General features: G+C 35.7%; 1 non-coding gene across 1 annotated transcript; it reads left to right on the plus strand.

Moving 5' to 3' along the window:
- Positions 1-4,221: 4,221 nt before the first annotated feature.
- Positions 4,222-4,326, plus strand: LOC112799428 (small nucleolar RNA R71). Its single transcript, XR_003201010.1, has one exon. It is a non-coding gene; the product is annotated as a small nucleolar RNA R71 (small nucleolar RNA).
- Positions 4,327-18,588: the final 14,262 nt, after the last annotated feature.

Genomic DNA, 18,588 nt, shown 5'->3' on the forward strand with positions numbered 1-18,588 from the left:
TCACTTATGAACGTGTGCCTGACAACCACCTCCGTTCTACCTTAGATTGAGTGAATATCTCTTGGATTCCTTAATCAGAATCTTCGTGGTATAAGCTAGAATTGATGGCGGCATTCAAGAGAATCCGGAAGGTCTAAACCTTGTCTGTGGTATTCTGAGTAGGATTCAAGGATTGAATGACTGTGACGAGCTTCAAACTCCTGAGAGCTGGGCGTTAGTGACAGACGCAAAAGAATCACTAGATTCTATTCCGGCCTGATTGAGAACCGACAGATGGATAGCCGTGCCGTGACAGGGTGCGTTGAACATTTCCACTGAGAGGATGGGAGGTAGCCACTGACAACGGTGAAACCCTTGCATACAGCTTGCCATGGAAGGAGCCTTGCGTGCTTGAAGAAGAAGACAGTAGGAAAGCAGAGATTCAGAAGATGGAGCATCTCCAAAACCTCAACCTGTTCCCCATTACTGCAGAATAAGTACTTATTTTATGTTCTTTTACTTTTCACAATCAACCTTGATAATTATTGATATCCTGACTAAGATTTACAAGATAACCATAGTTTGCTTCAAGCCGACAATCTCCGTGGGATCGACCCTTACTCACGTAAGGTATTACTTGGACAACCCAGTGCACTTGCTGGTTAGTTGTGCGGGATTGCAAAGTGTGATTGCAATTTCGTGCACCAGTTCCCAATAGTTGTTTAGAGGAAAATGCATCCCTTGAGGCATCTCAGAGATTTCTTGATGATGAGCTTCCTCATGCATCTCTTGAGATCCATGAATGGGCTCTCTTGTTTGCTCCATTCTATTCTTAGTGATGGGCTTGTCCTCTTCAATGAGGATATCTCCTTCTATGACAACTCCAGCTGAGTAGCATAGATGGAAAATAAGATGAGGAAAAGCTAGCCTTGCCAAGGTGGAGGGCTTTTCGGCTATTTTGTAGAGTTTTAGAGGGATGACTTCATGAACTTCTACTTCCTCTCCAATCATGATGCTGTGGATCACTTCGGATCGGTTGCCAGTGGGGATGATGGAGCGTTGGATGAACTCCAACCATCCTCTAGCCACAGGCTTAAGGTCCAGCCTTCTCAATTGAACTTGCTTGCCTTTTGAGTCTCTTTTCCATTGAGCTCCTTCCACACATATGTCCATGAGGACTTGGTCTAACCTTTGATCAAAGTTGACCCTTCTAGTGTAGGGGCGTGCATCTTCTTGCATCATAGGCAAGTTGAACGCCAACCTTACGTTCTCCGGAATGAAATCTAAGCATTTTCCTCGAACCATTGTAAGATAATTCTTTGGATTCGGGTTCATACTTTGATCATGGTTCCTAGTGATCCATGCATTGGCATAGAACTCTTGAACCATTAAGATCCCGACTTTTTGAATGGGGTTGGTAAGAACTTCTCAACCTCTTCTTTGGATCTCATGTCGGATCTCCGGATACTCATTTTTATTGAGTATGAAAGGGACCTCAGGGATCACCTTCTTCTTGGCCACAACTTCATAGAAGTGGTCTTGATGGGCTTTCGAGATGAATCTCTCCATCTCCCATAACTCGGAGGTGGAAGCTTTTGTCTTTCCTTTCCTCTTTCTAGAGGTTTCTCTGGCCTTAGGTGCCATCAATGGTTATGGAAAAATAAAAAGCTATGCTTTTACCACACCAAACATAGAATTTTGCTCGCCCTCGAGCAAAGAAAAGAAGGAATAGAAGAGGAAGAAGAAGATATGGAGGAAAGGGAGAGATGTGTGGGTTTCGGCCAAGAGGGAGAAGAGAGGGTTGTGTTGTGTGAAAATGAAGAAGGATGGAGGGGTTTATATAGTGGAGGGAGAGGGAATATGGTTCGGTCATTTAGGATAGGTTTGGGTGGGAAAGAGATTTGAATTTGAAGGTAGCTGGGGTTTATGGGGAAGAGAGGATGAATGTGAATAGTGAAGAGGTGATGGGGAAGAGTGATTGAGGTGATTGGTGAATGTTGTTTGGGGAAGAGTGTTATGAAAAGGTGTGAGAGAGAGGGGGAAGGTAGGTGGGGATCCTATGGGGTCCACAGATCCTGAGGTGATCCTGTGGGGTCCACAGATCCTGAGGTGTCAAGGATTTCTCATCCCTGCACCCTTTAGGCATGTAAAATTCCTCTATGTGCAATCCTGGCGTTTAACGCCAGACTGCAGCATGTTTCTGGCGTTAAACACCACTTCCATGCTTGTTTTGGGCATTCAACGCCAATATGCAACATGTTTCTGGCATTGAACGCCATTTCCATGCTTGTTTCTGGCGTTTAACGCCAGCTTCATGCTCTGTTCTGGCGTTGAACGCCATCCAGATGCTCCTTACTGGCGTTTAAACGCCAGTAAGCTCTTCTTCCTCCAGGGTGTGATTTTTCTTCTGCTATTTTTTATTCTATTTTTAATTTTTGCAATTGTTTTGTGACTCTACATGATCATAAACCTAATAAAACATAAAAGAACAATAGAAATATAGATAAATAAAAATTGGGTTGCCTCCCAATAAGCACTTCTTTAATATTAATAGCTTGACATTGAGCTCCCTTAGAGCTTCACAGATGTTCAGAGCATTGTTGGGACCTTCCAACACCAAACTTAGAGTTTGAATGTGGGGATTCAACACCAAACTTAGAGTTTGACTGTGGGAGCTTTGTTTGACTCTGTATTGAGAGAAGCTTTTCATGCTTCCTCTCTATGGTCGTAGAGGAAGATCCTTGAGCTTTAAACACAAGGTAGTCCCCATTCAATTGAAGGACTAGCTCTCCTCTGTCAACATCAATTACAGCTCCTGCTGTAGCGAGAAAGGGTCTTCCAAGAATGATGGATTCATTCTCATCCTTCCCAGTGTCTAAGATTATGAAATCAGCAAGGATGTAAAGGCCTTTAACCTTTACCAACACGTCCTCTACCAATCCATAAGCTTGTTTTATTGATTTGTCTGCCATCTCTAATGAGATTCTTGCAGCTTGTACCTCAAAGATCCTCAGCTTCTCCATTACAGAGAGTGGCATAAGATTTATACCTGACCCCAGGTCACACAGAGCCTTCTCAAAGGTCATGGTGCCTATTGTACATGGTATTAAGAATTTACCAGGATCTTGTTTCTTTTGAGGTAAAGTATGCTGAACCCATGTATCTAGTTCACTAATGAGCAAGGGAGGTTCACCTTTCCAAGTCTCATTACCAAACAACTTGGAACTCAACTTCATGATGGCTCCTAGATATTGAGCAACTTGCTCTTCAGTTACATCTTCATCCTCTTTAGAGGAAGAATAGTTCTCAGAGCTCATGAATGGTAAAAGGAGGTTCAATGAAATCTCTATGGTCTCTAGGTGAGCCTCAGATTCCTTAGATTCCTCGGTTTGGAACTCCTTTTTGTTCAGAGGACGTCCCAGGAGGTCTTCCTCACTGGAATTCACGTCCTTCTCCTACTTTTTGGATTCGGCCATTGTGATTATATCAATGGTCTTGCACTCTCTTTTTGGATTCTCTTCTGTATTGCTTGGGAGAGTACTTGGAGGAGTTTCAATGATTTTCTTACTCAGCTGACCCACTTGTACCTCCAAGTTTCTAATGGAGGACCTTGTTTCACTCATGAAACTTAAAGTGGCCTTAGATAGATCAGAGACTATGTTTACTAAGCTAGAGGGGCTCTGCTCAGAATTTTCTGTCTGTTACTGAGAAGATGATGGAAAAGGCTTGCTATTATTAAACCTGTTTCTTCCACCATTATTAAAGCCTTGTTGGGGCTTTTGTTGATCCTTCCATGAGAAATTTGGATGATTTCTCCATGAGGAATTATAGGTGTTTCCATAAGGTTCACCCATGTAATTCACCTCTACCATTGCAGGGTTCTCAGGATCATAAGCTTCTTCTTCAAAAGATGCCTCTTTAGTACTGTTGGATGCATTTTGCCATCCATTCAGACTCTGAGAAATCATGTTGACTTGCTGAGTCAACATTTTTTTTTGAGCCAATATGGCATTCAGAGCATCAATTTCAAGAACTCCCCTCTTCTAAGGCATCCCATTACTCATAGGATTCCTCTCAGAGGTGTACATGAATTGGTTATTTGCAACCATGTCAATAAATTCTTGAGCTTCTGCAGGCATTTTCTTTAGGTGAATGGATCCACCTGCAGAATGGTCCAGTAACATCTTAGAAAGCTCAGATAGACTATCATAGAATATATCTAAAATGGTCCACTCTGAAAGGATGCCAGAAGGACATTTTTTTGGTCAACTGCTTGTATCTTTCCCAAGCTTCATAGAGGGATTCACCATCTTTTTGCTTGAAGGTCTGAACATCTACTCTAAGCTTGCTCAGCTTTTGAGGAGGAAAGAACTTGGCCAAGAAGGCCGTGACCAGCTTATCCCAAGAGTCCAGGCTATCTTTAGGTTGAGAGTCCAACCATGTTCTAGCCCTGTCTCTTACAGCAAAGGGGAAAAGTATGAGCCTGTAGACTTCAGGATCTACTCCATTAGTCTTAACAGTATCACAGATCTGCAAGAATTCAGTTAAAAACTGAAAAGGATCTTCTGATGGAAGTCCATGAAACTTGCAGTTCTATTGCATCAGAGAAACTAACTGAGGCTTTAGCTCCAAGTTGTTTGCTCCAATGGCAGGGATTGAGATGCTTCTTCCATGTAAGTTGGAATTTGGTGCAGTAAAGTCACCAAACATCTTCCTTGCATTGTTGTTGTTGGGTTCGGCTGCCATATCCTTTTCCTGTTCGAAAATTTCAGTTAGGTCCTCCTCAGAGTACTGTGCTTTAGCTACTCTTAGCTTCCTCTTCAAGGTCCTTTCAGGTTTAGGATCAGCTTCAACAAGAATGTCTTTTTCCTTGTTCCTGCTCATATGAAAGAGAAGAAAACAGAGAAAGAAGAGGAATCCTCTATATCACAGTATAGAGATTCCTTTATGTGAGTAAAAAAGAGAAGAATAAAAGAAGGAGAAGAGAAATTCGAACACAGAAGAGAAGAGAGGGTTTGAATTTTTGAGATGAAGAGAAGTGTTAGTAAATGAATAAATAAATAGAAGAAGATGAGAGTGAGGGAATTTTGAAAATTATTTTTGAAAAAGGGTTAGTGATTTTCGTAAATTGAGGGAAGAAGAAATACAATTAAAATTAAAATTTGAAACAAATAGTTAACTAAAAAGAATTTTGAAAAAGGGTGAGGAATTTTTCAAAATTAGAGAAAGAAAAGTAGTTAGGTGGTTTTGAAAAATATAAGAAACAAACAAAAAGTCAATTAGTTAGTTGAAAAAGAATTGAAAATCAATTTTGAAAAGATAAGAAGTTGGAAAAGATTTTGAAATTGATTTTGAAAAAAGATATGATTGAAAAAGATATTTTGAAAAAGATTTTATTTTTAAAATTAAAATTGATTACTTGACTAACAAGAAACTAAAAGATATGATCCTAAAATTCAAAGATTGAACCTTTCTTAACAAGAAAGTAACAAAATTCAAATTTTTGAATCAATCACATTAATTATTAGTAAAGTTTTCGAAAATCATGAAATAAAGATAAGAAAAAGATTTTGAAAATCAATTTTAAGAATTTTCAAAAATAATGAAAAAAAATGAAAAAGATTTGATTTTTGAAAAAGATTTTGAAAAGATAGGATTTTTAAAATTGAAATCTTGACTTGACTAATAAGAAACAACTTATTTTAAAATTTTTTGACTAAGTCAACCCATAGATTTCAAAATTTATGAGTAAAATAAGGAAAAAATATTTTTTTAATTTTTTGAATTTTTAATGATGAGAGAGAAAAACACAAATATGACCCAAAACATGAAAATGATAAATCAAAACACAAGATGCATGCAAGAATACTATGAATGTCAAGATGAACACCAAGAACACTTTGAAGATCATGATGAACATCAAGACTTATTTTTGAAAAATTTTCAAGAAAAGAAAAACACGCAAGACACCAAACTTAGAAATTTTCAATGCTTAGACACTATGGATTAAAAAATGCATATGAAAAACAACAAAAGACACAAAACAAGAAAATATGAAGATCAAACAAGAAGACTTATCAAGAACAACTTGAAGATCATGAAGAACACATGCATGAATTTTCGAAAAAAATGCAAACATTTTTAAAACATGCAATAGACACCAAACTTAAAAATTGACACTAGACTCAAACAAGAAAGACAAAAATATTTTTGGTTTTTATGATTTTATAATTTTTTTAATTTTTTTGAAAATAATTTTTTGGAAAAACGAAAACAAAGAATTTTTTTTTGAAAAAATATTTTTGAAAACTTTTTGAAAAGAAAATTACCTAATCTGAGCAACAAGATTCATCGTCAGTTGTTCAAACTCAAACAATCCCCGGCAACGGCACCAAAAACTTGGTGCGCATAAATTGTGATCATCAACAATGGCGCCAATAGACTTGGAGCTCTCAAACGTGAATCACACTTTGTCACAACTTCGCACAACTAACCAGCAAGTGCACTGGGTCGTCCAAATAATACCTTACGTGCGTAAGGGTCGATCCCACGGAGATTGTTGGTATGAAGCAAGCTATGGTCATCTTGTAAATCTCAGTTAGGCGGATTCAAATGGTTATAATGGGTTTCGAATATAAAGATAAATAAAACATAAAATAGAAATAGAGATACTTATGTAATTCATTGGTGGAACTTTCAGATAAGCGCATGAAGATGTTGTATTCCTTTTGATTCTCTGCTTTCCTACTGCTTTCATCCAATCATTCTTACTCCTTCCCATGGCAAGCTGTATGTAGGGCATCACCGTTGTCAATGGCTACTTCCCATCCTCTCAGTGAAAATGGTCCAAATGCTCTGTCACAGCACGGCTAATCATCTGTCGGTTCTCGATCATGTCGGAATAGAATCCATTGATTCTTTTGCGTCTGTCACTACGCCCAACAATCGCGAGTTTGAAGCTCGTCACAGTCATTCAATCCCTGAATCCTACTCGGAATACCACAGACAAGGTTTAGACTTTTTGGATTCTCAAGAATGGCCGCCAATAATTTTAGCTTATACCACGAAGATTCTGATTAAGGAATCCAAGAGATACATGCTCGATCTAAGGTAGAACGGGAGTGGTTGTCAGGCACGCGTTCATAAGGACGGATGACGATGAGTGTCACAGATCATCACATCCATCAGGTTGAAGTGCAGCGAATATCTTAGAAAAAGAATAAGCTTGAATTGAATAGAAGAACAATAGTAATTGCATTAATTCTTGAGGTACAGCAGAGCTCCACACCTTAATCTATGGTGTATAGAAACTCCACCGTTGAAAATACATAAGTGATGGTCCAGGCATGGCCGAATGGTCAGCCTCCAAAACGTGATCAATAGTCTCCTAAGATGAACAATAGATTAAATATGAGACCAAATATGTGGTCAAAATTCCTCAATACAATAGTAAAAAGTTCTATTTATACTAAACTAGTTACTAGGGTTTACAAAAATAAGTCTAAGTGCAGAAATCCACTTCCGGGGCCCACTTTGGTGTGTGCTTGGGCTGAGCTTGAGCTTTACACGTGCAAAGGCTTCTCTTGGGGTTAAACGCCAAGTTATAACATATTTTTGGCGTTTAACTCTGGTTTGTGACGTGTTTCTGGCATTTTACTCCAGAATGCAGCATGGAACTGGCGTTGAACACCAGTTTACATCGTCTAAGCTCAAACAAAGTATGGACTATTATATATTGCTGGAAAGCCCTATATGTCTACTTTCCAACGCAGTTGAGAGCGCGCCATTTGGAGTTCTGTAGCTCCAAAAAATTCATTTTGAGTGCAGGAAGGTCAGTATCCAACACCATCAGCAGTCTTTTTTCAGCATGAATCAGATTTTTGCTCAGGTCCCTCAATTTCAGCCAGAAAATACCTGAAATCACATAAAAACACACAAACTCATAGTAAAGTCTAGAAATATGAATTTTGCATAAAAACTAATAAAAATATCCCTAAAATTAGCTAGATCCTACTAAAAACTACCTAAAAATAATGCCAAAAAGCGTATAAATTATCCGCTCATCTGTTGTGGTAGAGACTGGACGTAAGATTCATGGCACTTAGAATCCGAACTAGGATACATGCTGGCCTCTTTCTCTTTTTCCTTTCTCTATTTTTTTTTCTGAGTATGAGACAAAATGAAAAAATCTCCTGCAAAATTAGCTTTCACAAAAACAGAGCTTGAAACGTTCATTTTTTAGCCAACTTAATTCAACTCCCCTTCTCAAGTTCAATCACTTCCATCAAGTATGATTCTCATTATATAAAATTTTTTCTTACATTTTTTCTTGTTTTCAAACAATATGCCAAAAAAGATCAGTTTCCCAAAAATTACGATAGATTCAAGATTATGGTTGTATTTGCAATCACCATTTCTTATTACTTGAAGTTTTGCTACTAGGTTGGCTACTTTATTGTCATTTCCAGGAGAAAATTACATTTGAAACTACTAAGAAATGTAGAATACAACCTATTTCCTTTTTTTTAACAATTTGTAAGCTCCACTTGATTTTAATTTTAGTTATAAAATTCGATCTGACTATAGAAATTGATGATGATATAACAAGAACGTATAAACAGTGCAAAAAAATGTTATGATAGCTTGAAAGAAAAATTGAGATTGTAAAAGAGTATTATTATCATTTGATGTATTAACCATTCTATACTAGAAGGTTAAGTATTTATACAAGTGTTAGTGATGTAAAGTATGCTGGTATAAAGACTAGAGTTTATTAACTAACTTAACAACAAATCAAGATTCACAAGACTCTAACTTAGTCAATTGACACTAATTCTCTATAGCCCCCTGAAATTCAGAGTGGTGTTAGGAACCACTCTGAGTTTGCTTTTGCATTTGTTAAAAGATGCTGATGATAGTGACTTGGGAAGTATGTCTGTTGTTTGAGAATCAGCAGGGATATGACTATGTGCAATTGTTCCTTAGCCACACAATCTTGAATAAAGTGCAGATCAATTTCAAATTGTTTTCTTTTGCTACGAAGAATTGGATTGGCTAAGAGCATGACTACACTAAGATTGTCGTAGAATATAGTTTGAGCAATTGGTTGAGGAACAATGAGCTTAGAAAGCAACATGAGCACCCATAAATTTTCAGCTCCAGCATCAGCAAGACAACAAAATTCTGCTTTTGTGGAAGAACGGCTAACTGCAATTTACTTGCGACTGCACCAAAACACATGATTGCAGCCAAAAAAGACACAGTATCTACTCATGGATCTTATATCTTTAAGTCACTAGCCTAGTCAGCATCTGCAAAGATAAGGACTCGAAGATCAAAAGGCTTAGAAAAACATAAAACATGGTTGTACGCAACTGTAAGATATCTAAGAATCCTTTTGAGGGCTATCCAGTGATATTGCTTTGGTTCCTTCATAAATTGACTGACACGGTTCATAGAGAAAGCAATATCTGAATGAGTAAATGTAGCATATTGAAGTCCACTTACAAGAGATCTATATAAAGTAGGATTCTCATATGGAGCAAAACCTTGAGAAGTTAGTTTTAAAGAAGAAAGCATGGGAGTGAGGACAGGTTAAGATTGAGACAAACCTGCTCTTTGTAAAATATCAACATTATATTTGGTTTGAGATATGTGAAAATCACCAGATTCAAGCATATTAAATCCAGACCTAGAAAATAGTTTAAGGTACCAAGGTCCTTAAGAGAAAAGATGGAATTTAATTGTTTAATAAGTGTATCAATTTCAATGTTATTGTTTCCTGTAATCACAATGTCATCGGCATAAACAATAAGATAAATTGTAAAGTGATTAGTGATTCTGATAAACAAGGATGTCTCTTCTTTGGTTTTAGTGAATCCAAAATAAAAAAGAGTGGTGCCAAGCTTAGTGAACCAAGCTCTTGGAGCTTGTTTGAAGCCATAAATGGCTTTGTCAAGCTTGCATACAAGAGAAGGATCATTCGAGACAAAGCCTGGGGGTTGAATCATGTAAACATCTTCATGCAATTCTCTATTGAGAAATGCATTATTGAAGTCAAACTATCTCAAAGGCCAATTTTGTGAGACAGCAAGAGAAAGAACAATTCAAATGGTTAATGGCCGAATCACAGGGCTATATATTTGAGTGAAATCAATTCTCTCAATTTGATAACACCATTTGGCCTAATCTGGCCTTGTGTTTTTTAATTCTATTATCATAATCTCTTTTGACAGCATAGATCCATTTACAACTTATTATAGTTGAATTTGGTAAGGGAGAAGTATGTTGTCAAGTGTGGTTTTTAATCAAAACATCATATTCTTCCCCCAACGCTTGGAACCAGTGATCATAACCTAAAGCTTAAGATAAATTCTTAGGAGGAGACTAAATCAAATCAATATTTGAGGTGATAGCTGCTAAAACTCTTCGTTTATAAATTCCGGCTTTTGATCTAGTGATCATGTTGTGAGTATTGGAAGAATTTTGAGGAACAGATGTAAAGATGATAACTGCAGGAGGAAGTTGTATTTCACGACCAGTGATAGGTATGATATTGGAATCACTACTTGAAGTGGAGTGTCTTGAGAAAAAGCAGATGAAGCATGATAAAATCATGGTAAATTATCAAAAAAGAAGGATCTGCAGAATTATAGCAAGATGAGTCATTGGAATATAAAGAAGAAGAGTCAGGAATATTAACAATAGTAATATAAAGAACTGAAGAAGAAGTTGGTTGAGAGCAGCTGACTTGGGAAGGAAGAAAGTTGGGTAAAGAAATAATTTTTTATTAAAAATTATATTTTTCATTATTAAAACCTTTCTTTCATTAGTGAGGCATTTAAAATCTCTAGATTGGGGAGCATATCCTAAAAAGATAGACTGTTGGGATCTAAAATCTAATTCGTGTTGATTGTGTGAGTGAATATAAGTGAATTAGTTAGTCTTTATTGGTTTCTTATTGTTGTTACACTATAGATAATTTTACTATATATGTTGTATTACTCTATTATCCAGTACAGTAGTTACAATCACAATGTATGAGTTTCAGTTTCACTTCTGTGTCTCAAATCTCCTTCTCTAATTCTATTTTCTGCATCAGTGCATGAGAACACTCCCATGCTTCTAATTCTTTACTCTATCTCAATTGCTGTTATGATATCCAGAGCTTGAGATCCTGCTTTTCTTCAAATTTTGATTTTTTTATTTTCTTTCAATTTTTGTCCCAATTTTTTCCTATTGTCTTTGTTCTTTCCTTTTTTTTCTTGATTTCTTTAATTTGGTGTTCCATCATGTCAATTACTCTATCAGAATCTTCAATCAAGATATCGATCTCCCTAATTTCTGAGAAGTTGGATCACAACAATTATAATACATGGAGATACCAAGCTTTGCTTACAATTCAGAGTTTATGTCTTGAAGATCACTTGTATCAAAGCAAGATTCCACAACAATACAAAGAAGATGCTATCAAGAAGACTAGAACAGAAACTAAAGCCTTCAAATAATGGAGATTAGATGATCTTACTCTATCAACTTGGATTCTTGCACTAGTCACAATGCCCACAAGATCCTTTAGTGTCATCAATTTTATGAAATTTGAAATGCACTCAATGATTATTTTGCAAAGACCTCTACCACAAGAATTCAAAGTTTAAAAACTCAACTAAAATCAGTAAGAAAAATTGGATCAATACCAGATTATTTCTCAAAAATTCAAGATATTGTTGACTCTCTACAATCCATTGGATATCAAATTCAACAAGATGACCATATCTTAGCAATTCTTGATGGTTTACATAAGGAGTATACAGTCTTTATTACTTCTGTAATGTCAAAATTATCAACCTACAACGTGCCTGAAGTTGAGTCTTTCCTCAAAACCTATGATGATATGTTTAAAGGATACAAGAAACCACAAGGTGGCATCCCCATGGCAAATTTGGCACAAGCACCATCACCGAATAACATTCAATCAGAGATAGGTTCTTTTATTCGAAGAGGAAGATGGGGAAGATTTGGAAGAGGAGGCCATTTTTCTAATCAAAGTAATCGACCTCAGTGTCAACTTTGTGGTCACCAAGGCCATGTGGTTCACACTTGCTTCCATAGATTTGATTCTAATTTTCAAACTTATGGAAATAGCTCACAATCACCACAATCTACATTTTCCTACTCTAACACACAACCACCACCACCATCATCATAGTTCCATCAACCAAGAGCTTATTTTTCAAATCCTCAGAATTATCAAGAATCTGTATGGTACCCAGATTCAGGAGCAAGTCACCATGTCACACCAGATTCACTCAACTTGTTGAATTCCAACTCTTCAATTACAGATTCTAATAAATTGTTTGTAGGTAACAGTTAAGGTACGAATATTATAGCTCAAAGAACCTCAATTCTTTGTCATAAAGACAGTAAAATCAAGTTTTTTTTAAAACAAATTACTTCATGTCCCTGAAATCACACAGAATTATTAAGTGTATCTCCATTTGCTTTAGATAACCATGTCTATTTTAAATTTTGGCCTTATGATTGTATTGTACGTGACCAGGACTCTCAAGAAATTCTTCTCCAAAGCAAAGCTAGAAATGTCATATACTCTTTTAAAAATTTATTTGTTCCTGTGCCTAATAAGTCCTTAATACACAGTTATTTGAATAATTTTGTTTCTTGTAAGCATAGCATTACAGATTCTTCTATTCAAAAAGCATTTGTAGCTCAAATCAACAAAATATAACCCTTGACCTTTGGCATAAATGCCTAGGTCACAGTTCAATAAAAACTGTCATTTCTGTCTTGAAAACATATAGAGTTCTTACTCAATTTGATTCTAATTTTGTTCAAATATGTGAATATTGTGCTATCAGAAAAATGAATCAGTTGCCTTTTACAAAATCTGAATCAGTCTATACAACACCATTAGACCTTATTTTTGTTGATATTTGGGGGCCCGCCTCTATCATATCTAGAAATGGATATAGGTACTACATCTCATTTGTGGATGCTCATATAAAATACATAACTGTTTTCTTACTATCTCATAAATCTCAGTCACTGCAAGCATTGAAAAATTATAAAGTATTTATGAAAATTCAAACATGATTGAATATTAAGACTTTGCAAACTGATAGAAGTATGGAATTTATGTCACACTCCTTCATTCAATTTTTAACTAAGCATGGTATTATGCATAGAATCTCATGTCCCTACACACATCAACAACAAGGTAGTGTAGAGAGAAAACATAGGCATATAACTGAAGTAGGATTGTCACTTTTGGCTACTGCTACATTACTAATGTTATTTTGGGAAGACTTCTTTACATCATCAGTATATATCATCAATAGATTACCAAGTTCTTCATTAGAAAATAAATCACCTTTTGAAACTTTATTTGAAAAATTATCAGATTATAAGAACTTTAAAATATTTGGATGTACTTGTTTTTCTTATTTAAGATCTTCTAACAAAGTAAAGTTTGCTTTCAAATAAAAAAAGTGCTTATTTCTTGGCTATGATAGTAACTACAATGGTTATAAATGCATGACTAAAGATGGGAAAATTTACTATTCAAGACATGTGATATTTGATGAAACTGAATTTTCTTATAATTCTCTATATCACAATAAAAATATAGTAGTGAGCCAGGATACAATTAAAGATCTGCCAGCTTTTACATTCAACATTTCACCCAAGACTTCTAACCCTCCCCAAACTCTACCTCTTCTAGATATCTCAGATTCTCCCTCATCGACTACTTGCCTTAACACTCAAATTACTGGGCATACCCCTTCTATTACTAGCCTCAATAAGAATTCTTCGATCCTAATTTCAGGCCTTAAAATCTATCTACCTTTTGAAAATGCTACAAACACTAGTTCTATTACATCTTCTAATACTCACAATATGCTCACAAGATCAAAAACCAGAAACAACAAACCTCAGGCATTAGCTATAACTTTAGTAGAACCTTATGATTTGATTAACAATACCCCAAAGAATGTTAAACAAGCCTTTCAGTGTTTATATTGGAAAATGCAATAGATGCTGAAATTCAAGCTTTAGTAAGATGTAACACCAAGGATTTAGTTGAACCACCAAAGCATGAAACTATTATTAATTTTAAATGGATATTTACTATAAAAAAAGATCTGTTAGGCAACATCATCAGGTACAAAGCTAGGCTAGTTGCAAAGAATTTTTTACAAGTTGAAGGCATAGATTACAGCCAAATATACAATCCAATTGTAAGACCTACTACTGTGAGAATTATAATTACTATGGCTCTATCACTTGGATGGACACTAAGGCAATTTGATTTTGATAATGCCTTTCTGAATGGCATTCTTGAAGAAGAGGTACACACGTCTCCACCAGCAAGTTATCAATTTGGGAATGCATCACAAGTTTGTAAGTTGAACAAAGCAATCTATGGATTAAAGCAAGCTCCAAGAGCTTCATTCAACACACTGACTACTACGTTATTACAGTTTGGTTTTACCATAACCAAAAGTGATATTTTATTATTTGTTAAACACACCAGTACATCTACCACCTATCTCTTAGCCTATGTGGATGACATTGTTGTCATTAGAAGTGACACTGGTGAAATAGACAAAGTTATCTTTGATCTCAATAAAATCTTTTCGCTTAAAGATCTTAGAAAACTCAGCTATTTTCTTGGATTAGAATTCTCTTATTTAACAGATGGATCCATTATAGTTTCTCAACAAAAATATGCTCGAGATCTATTACAAAAAGCCAAAATAGACACTGCAAATTCAATGCCGATCCCTATGGTTTTAACCTTGAAGCTTACATCAAATGGTGCTAAGCATTTTCAAGATCCAAAATTGTATAGAGAGATTATTGGATCACTTCAGTATTTGACTATTTCAAGACCAGATCTTGCTTTTTCTATGAACAAGGTCTCTCAATACATGCACTCTCTAACAAATGAGCACTGAAAAGCTATCAAACGCATCCTCAGATATATTGCAGGTACAGTATCAGCAGGTATTAACTTTTAAAAATGTGTTGACTTAAGATTACTTGCATTCGTATATGCAGACTGGGCAGGGAATTTGGAGGACGGAAAATCGATTATTGGCTATTGTGTATAGTTAGGAAGTAATTCGGTATCATGGAGAAGCAATAAGCAAGCCAAAGTTAGTTGCAGTAGCACTAAGACATAGTATAGGAGCATGGCAGCATCTTATTCAGAACTAATATCTATACAACAACTTCTAAAGGAGCTTCAAATTCCACAACCAATGGGCACCTACTATTTACTTTGATAATTAAAGTGCTTGCTCATTAGCTACTAACTTAGTCCTTCATACTAAGTGCAAACACATGGAAATTGACCTTCACTGTCTAAGAGAGATGGTGAATCAAAAGCAACTCTATGTCCTTCATATATCCTCTATAGATCAGATTGGAGATATTTTCACCAAACCCCTCTCATCACCTCTATTTCACAAATTTCGAGTCAAATTTAGAGTGGTTCTTCAACCCATTGCTAAGTTTGAGGGGGGCTGTGAGTGAATATAAATGAATTAGTTAGTCTTTATTGATTTTTTATTATTGCTACACTATAGGTAATTTCACTATATGTGTTGTATTATTCCATTATCCAGTATAGTAGCTACAATGATAATGTATGAGTTTTAGTTTCACTTTCGTGTCTCAAGTCTCCTTTTCTAATTCTATTTTTTGGTGTCAATGCATGAGAACACTCTCATGCTTCCAAATTTTTACTCTATCTCAATTGTTGTTAGATTGAATGGTCTGGTATGAGGATAGCAAGCACACCTAAATACTTTAAACATGTCATAATTATGTTTTATGTGATGGAGTTTTTCATAAGGGGATTGATAGTCTAAGGCTTTAGTAGGTAATCTGTTTATGAGGAAGGCAGTAGTAAGGAAGGCATCTTCCCAGTATAAAAAAGGTAGATTAAGAGTGGCTAAAAGAGATAATCCCATATTAGTCAAGTGCCTATGTTTGCATTCAACTACATCTTGTTGTTAATACGTGTATGAACAATTCCATTATTTTGAAGAAAAGTTCTAAAACTATGAGAAATAAACTCTTTGCCGTTATCAGTTTGAATGAGTTTAAGAGAGAAACTAGTTTGTTTCTCTATTAACATCTGATATTGCTGAAAAATAATGAAGACTTGATATTTGGATTGCATCAAATACATACAAGTATAACGGGTAAAAGCATCAACAAAACTTAAAAAGTATATAAAGCTAGACCTGGAAATTGTGGGAGCAGGTCCCCATATATCAATGAATACTAATTGGAAAGAAAATTTATCTTCAGTTGTAGATAGAAAAAATGGAAGGGAATGCATTTTTGTCATGCAACAATGATCATAAACAAAGGAATCAGAATTTGTATTAGATGCAGTTGGAATATTACAATATTTGAGGACAGTTTTTACAATGGAGGATGAAGGATGCCACATCACAAGATTCATCTTACAAGAAGCCAAAAAGGAATGAATAGAGTTATTATCGTGTAATGATCTTGGAATAGATAAAAATTCTCAATAGAGCATAAGCCATGTCTAAGAATTTCTTGTAGAAGGATTTTCTTGTTGACATGAGATTTAACAAAGTAAGGAAAGGGGTGAAATTCAAAGAAAACATTGTTATCTAAATAAAATTTAGAAACAATAATTAGGTTCTTGGCAATTTCAGGTATATGGAGTATGTTTTTAAGAGTAAAAACAAGATTAGTAGTAGAATTAAACAAAGAAAAATGACCAGTGTGTTTGATAGAAATACCAGAACCATTTGCTATTTAGAGTTGGTTAGGCCAGTAAATAAAACGAGATTATTGAAATCATTTGTCAAATGATGGCTAGCACCGGCATCCGAATACCAGGCATTGTTTGCAATATATAATGTGCTTGTCAAGTATGATTGTGGATGATGGAAAGAGGTTGAGGGAGGTGGTAGTGGAACTGGTGCTGCTGAGCTAGAAGATTGTCCACTGTTGCCTTGATAACTCTGATCGAATCTATAGAACTAATTTAAAGCTGAATGGCCAACTCTGTTACAAACTTGGCAATAAAGTCTATTGGTTGATTGCCAAGAATTCTTTCCTTATCATCCAAACTGACCACTAAGTGCTCTTCTTCTGCCATTAAAAGATCTACCAGGAAATATGTGATTTGAAAATTTTGATTGAGCTAGTTGTGCTTGTGCAAGACCAATTGAGAGTTGTTTGAATTTATCCATTGTTTCTTCATGTAAAATCAGCAAAGTCTCAACCTCTCCAATGCTAAAAAGTTCTGGTTTTGCTTACAACTAGAGTAGTCTTTAGAAAGACCATCACAAATGGCCTTAAGATGAGTTTCAATAGAAACATCATAGCCAAAAGCTGTGAGGGAGTGAACAATTTTCTTGATATTTGCAAGATAATGAAAGATGGTAAAAGTATTTTTCTTGAGATTCTTTAACTGTGTTCTGAGTTGTTTAACCTTTGGCTTAGTGGATTCTATAAGAATTTGATGCAGTCTTTGCCAAATTTGAAAAGCAGAATTACAATGAACCATTTGCTTCTTGAATGATCCATCGATGGAAGTTAAAAGCCAAGAACCGAGATTGAAATCATGTTGTGCCCATTCGATGTATGTAGCAAAGACAGTGCCAGCTACTTTATCTACATCAGAAGTAAATTTTGAATTTTGCAGGTTCTTTTCCTTCAAGAATATAGTCTTCAAGATTCTTGCCTTTGATTATAAAAAATGCTTGCGGTTTCTATGTTACAAATTGGTTTCATCCGATTTATCTGTTATTGGATTGAGAAGGGATTTGTTGCTGTTGGTTGAAAATGATGGAATAATTAAAGCCATGGATCATGAACACTAGCTCTAGATACCATGTAGAAATTTATGATGATATAGCAAGGATGTAGAAATAATGGAAAGAAAAATAGAACGTTATAATAGCTTAGAAAAACTGATTACAAAAGAGTATTATTATCATTTGGTGTGTTAGGTTATTAAATTAACGGTTGAATTGATGAATTAGTAGTCGAACTAATAACTTATTGGTGAAATAATGTTTTATAAAAATATTAAGGCAATTTACGTATTTAAAACATTTTGAGAAAAAAGCTTACTAGATTACAACTTTTCGAAACATTAGGCGCAATTGCAACTTTCCTATTTATATGTAAACTGCGACATCCTGATGCGGATTAGACTTTGCACGTAAACCGCTACACCCTGTCGCGGTTTACGTTGATTTGCTGCAAGCACATAAACCGCTACATCCTGTAGCGGTTTATGAAGTAATGGCGTTCACAAGTCCAAATTCTCAGTTCGCATGATATCAAACCAATAGTCAAACTCTGCCTCAACCTTTGCATAAACAGTGTTCATAAGTAAACGCTTTGCATCCATACCATTGAAACTGAGTGAGAAGTTAGCTGCAACATGTCGAATACAAAATGCTCGATATGTATGAGGAGGTAACCAACCACTGCTAGGTGCTTCAAGTGCAGTCTTGATGCCGTTGTGCCTGTCTGAGATGACCAGTATCCCCTCTTGCGAAGTCACATGTTGGCGTAGGTTGGTTAGGA

Source organism: Arachis hypogaea, chromosome 4, assembly GCF_003086295.3.
Source record: "Arachis hypogaea cultivar Tifrunner chromosome 4, arahy.Tifrunner.gnm2.J5K5, whole genome shotgun sequence".
Classification (NCBI taxonomy): domain Eukaryota; kingdom Viridiplantae; phylum Streptophyta; class Magnoliopsida; order Fabales; family Fabaceae; genus Arachis; species Arachis hypogaea.